The sequence below is a fragment of the Rattus norvegicus genome, chromosome 11, assembly GCF_021556685.1.
Source record: "Rattus norvegicus strain SHRSP/BbbUtx chromosome 11, alternate assembly SHRSP_T2T, whole genome shotgun sequence".
NCBI lineage: Eukaryota > Metazoa > Chordata > Mammalia > Rodentia > Muridae > Rattus > Rattus norvegicus.
This window is the reverse complement of record NC_141544.1, coordinates 5,618,466-5,623,309: the sequence shown is the minus strand read 5'-3', so window position 1 is coordinate 5,623,309 and position 4,844 is coordinate 5,618,466. Positions and strand designations below refer to the sequence as shown.

The 4,844-nt window shown below is 44.7% G+C and overlaps 1 pseudogene; it reads right to left on the bottom strand.

The window, feature by feature from the left end:
* Positions 1-596: 596 nt before the first annotated feature.
* Positions 597-2,734, bottom strand: LOC148002438 (Y-linked testis-specific protein 1-like; annotated as a pseudogene).
* Positions 2,735-4,844: the final 2,110 nt, after the last annotated feature.

Here is a 4,844-nt window from a genome sequence, read left to right as displayed (position 1 = left end):
GTTGACCACAGGACTCCCAATGATCTAAAAGTCCTCAGGTTCCTTGGATAAAACGACACTGCATTTGCATATAAACTCTGCAAGCCTCTTGTATACTCTAGTCATATTTATATGTGTGTGTGTGTGTGTGTGTGTGTGTGTGTGTGTGTGTGTGTGCATTGAGACATGTAAGTACAGAGGCTGGGGGAGGGTAGAGCGTGTTCTGCTCCTTCACTACCTACTGTATTTCCTTGTGACATGGTCCCCTGCTGAACCTGAGGTGATGCTCACTGTCATCAAGCCCCGGTCATCCTCCTGTTCCCATACCAAGCCCTGGTGTTTGCATGTGTGACCACACACTTGGCATTACCCCTATCCCGTCTCCCGAGATCATCCTCTCCATGTTCCATCCACCACAGCCCATCTCCTCCACCAAAGTGTTTACACACAACACATCACATCGCACATTTTAATTTTTAGAGGAAAAACAAATTCCACTGAAAAAGATACTGGAGTTGTCAAAGGCCCTTGGGTATCTGAAACACAGAAAAACAACCATTTCCCCCCCAATCCTATAAATTCCCCATCTATGTCCCCCTCACTTTGTGAATTTCACCTTAACGGATCTTTTCCACCAGATCATAGAAGTAGATGTGGACGTCACCATCAAACTTGATGAAGTACACGGAAGGCTTGGCTGGAAATTGGTAAATGACTTTGCCGATCTTTTTGGACCGGTCGCTTCTGGTGAACTGCACACATTGACCTGTTAAAATGTCGCTGTCAACGTCTGACTTCACCGCTGCTGGAGGAGTCTCTGGAATGATATGGAGGTTACCTTCTGTTTAATCATCCAGGGTCTGGTAGATGTATAGGATGGATCTTTCTCGTAGGTGATGTAAAACCAGTCCTTCATGATCGGCACCTGGGCTAGGACCACCCCCCTCCAGTTGTCCTTAGAGCCATGTTTGCCCTCAAATTTATGCTCCACAGCTCGGCAAACCATGGAACTTTCGAGATGGGCGTCTTTCACTTGAGGAAATACTACTTTGTGAGGCAAGATCTTAAGCTTTAAAATCCTCTCATTGCTGTGATGTGCCAGGCCGTAGAAACAGTCAATTCTGTCATACTTGACCAGATAGAGAGAGGGATTTGTTGGCAGTTGATCTACAGTGATGGCCTTCCATTGGGTGACGGCTCATCACCTTCCTTCCATCCGTGAGAAATTCTGCAGCCCACAATGTCCCCAGGGCATGGGGAGAAGGCCTCCTCCTCCTCCGCTTCTGGAAGGATGGTGTGCTCATCCTCCTCAGAGACATCCTCTTCTTCTTGGCTGTAGACCTAGTGTGGTAGGCCACGGCACTCCTGGTCCACTGTCTTGTGACTATCGTTCTGTGTTCAGGCTTCATACTTGCCCATGGACTGGGTTTGAAGAGCTCGCCTGCTTAAACCAGACACAATGCTGTTCCCTCTGTCATACGAGTCCCTGCAAGAACAATGGGGGTGGGGTGGGTAGGGCGCTGGACCACGGCTCTTGTCTAAGAGAACTTTGGAGCAGGTGAGGAAGGCAATGGTAGACAGGGTTGAGCATCTGAATCTTATTCTGTCGTAATCAGAAGTTCGTAGGAGGGCTGGGCAATGGTGGAGCACACCTTTAATTCCAGCACTCAAGAGGCAGAGGGAGGCAGACCTCTGTGAGATCAAGGCCAGGCTGGTCTACAGAGTTAGTTCAAGGGTAGCCAAATCTACGCACAGAAAAAGCCTCTCTCAAAAATCAAAATCTAAAGTTCAAAGGAAAATTTAAAAAAAATGGTTCTCTACAGCTCAGAATAAGGTATTCAGACACATTTCTTCAGCCCGAGGCACTTTGGCTCTGCTGAGGAACCTCTCCTTGAATGGCTAGGTCAGTGTGGTATTAAGTATCCCTGTCCCCACTTTAAGCAAGCAGAACAGATAAAGGATAGCCAAGGAGCCAGGAGGATGGCCACACCCCTCTTCTACCCTCTAACTATGAGCTATGTGGCAACATCCACAAGTGTCTGCCCAGAGACACAGCACACCAGTCCACTGGCTTTCTGTACTGTGCAATCTGACCCAGGCCCAGGTTTATTCCGCGAAGCTGTTGCATCTTCGACCGCAACAAGAGTCTTTTGTGTAGGCAACAACAGCCATTTAGAAATAATATCCGGGGGTTGGGATTTAACTCAGTGGTAGAACAGTTGCCTAGCAAGCACAAGGCCCTGGGTTTGGTCCTCAGCTCTGAAAAAACAACAACAACAACAACAACAACAACATCAAAAAGAAATATTATCTCCTAAAATGCAAAGGCACAGAGAGGATCTTTGGCATTTTAGTAGGATTATGAATTAGATATTGTTAGCAAAGGATAATAAACTCTTAGACTGACTAGCCTAGACCATCCCCCAAGCTCTCAAACGTGGAAGACATCAGAACATACGGTTACTCGCTGTACGAGGGAAAACTTTTAGCTTTCTGGGCTACAAGGGTCCCCGTTATCTTCATAAACGTATTTACCGAGAGAAAATGTCCTCGTCGTCCAGATTCTGTCTTTGGAAACCGGTCAGGCATGAAAAGCCTGTTGAACAATTGTGGGGTTCAGGAGCTGAACTGGCTTTCACACCCCGCCGCGAAGATAGTGAACCCACCTTCAAGGGAGTCTAGCGCCTCCAAGTGGAAGAGATGCGCAACCTCCGCCCAGTGCTCTGTGACATCATCCAGGCTCTGCTTACGTCATGAAGCGCCCTCAGCCCAGTTCCTTCCCTAGTAACGCTTAGAAAATTCCAGCATCTAGGTTTTAGCTTCTCATGTAGCCTCCTGGAGACCCAAAATAAAGTCCACACCCAAATATTCTGATGACTCGAGTCACAGTCTGCCCAAGTAGCTCTTTTCATGCATTTTTTTTTTCTGAAAAAGTCTTTGGTTTCTGAGTCACCAACATCCTTGGTGGTTATTTTCCGAGCGCCTATCTTTCCTTTGGTTAGCTTTAAGCCATTCTCCGTATCAGAAATATTGCTAGGCTCTCTCTCCGAGGCAGCCCACTGGATAGCACCCCAAAATTAGCTTTATCAAAACCCACAATTAGAGGAGGGCCACTTTTATTCAAACAAAGCTGTTATTTGTAAGGATTAAATACCTTGTATTGAAGTCAATGGCAATCATGAATTATGGATTCTTTGCAAAGAGCGAGGAAAAATTAGCTCCTGGACCTGCTTCCAAAGTCGGGTAAACTGATGACAAACCCGATATGGACCAGTCATATTTTAAATGTCTTTAAAATTTACCAGCACTTCTGGTTATAAGGAATTTATTAGATTAAACGCAGCAAAAAAGGATGAAATAGATGAGGTAATTTTGTTTTTGAAATATGGGTAGACAGAATACTGGATGCAGGTAAGTGTGGAATATACCTGTAAATTACAGGACACTTTAATTGTTTGTGTCACATAGTTCTTCAGATCCTCAAAAGGATTCTTTTCAGAACCCTCCCCTGTCCCCACCACACTCTGACCCTCCTTTCCCTCTTCCCAGTAATTCCCTTCCACATTAACATTATAATTTTTATATGTACTTAGAGCTTAAGAACTTATGGCAGCTTTTTAAAATCTGACCACTTTTCTAAGTGCACCATCTTCTTTTTCTCCCTTCTATCTTAGTTTTAACCATATTTTCCTTCACACTTTGAGTTTTACTCTCTCTCTGCTCTTATCACTCCTCTGCCATTATGTGACTTTGGTCCACTATGTGGCTGACCTCAATGTGGGGTTAACTCAAAGGACATGATTTTTCCCCCTTTTCTCCCCTTCATCTTCCTTCTCTAGGCACATGCTGAGATATACAGCGTTGGGGATTTTTTTAAGCCTGGAAAGCAAACACACGCACACACACACACACACACACACACAGAAACACTCATACAACCCAAACACACAAACACACACGTACATACACACACACACACACACACATACGCACAAACACACAGAAACACTCATACATACCAAAGCATACAAACACACACATACATACACACACAAACACACACACACGCACACACAAACAGACACACAAACATACACATATATACACACAAACACACAAATACAGAGAGAGAGAGACAGAAGCAGAGACAGAGAGAGACACAGAGAGAGACAGAGAGCCCCTAAGAAAACACGTAATATCATCTTTCTAAGAACAATAAACAGAGACAACTTTTAAAAAAGGGAAGAACAAGTAGGCAACATGAAGAACAATTTTGTCATAGCCGTCAACTTGAGGAGGAAAGAGTTTTTCTCACTCTATCTTCTAGTTTCCTGTCTGTTACTGAGCAACGTTGGGGCAGGAACTCAGGCAGGACTCTAGAGGCAGGAAAGGAAGCAGAGACAACTTAGAAATGCTGGGTACTGGATTGCTATCCATGACCTACTCAGCTTTCTCTCCTTCTCCTACAACCCAGGGCCACCTTCATAGGGGATGACACTCCCCATAGTGGGCTAGACCCTTCCACATCAACCATCAAGGAAAAAATAATTCCTTACAGATGTGGCCAAAGGCCAATCTGATGGAGGCAATTCTTCAGCTGAGGCTCCTTCTTCCCAGGTTTAGTCAAACTGATAATAAAAACTAACCAGGACCCTGCACATCCATTCTGATTGCCGCACTGTGTGCAATAGTCAAGTCATTGGAATAACCTTAGCTGTTGATCACTGGATGAATGGCTTAAAAAATGTGAAATACATTGATGTGATTTTCATCTATGTGTAAGAGGAAAGGGTTTTGTTCTCAGAAAAACGGATGGGAGTGTAAATTACAATATGTTAAGTGAAACAAGCCAGACTCAAACAGAC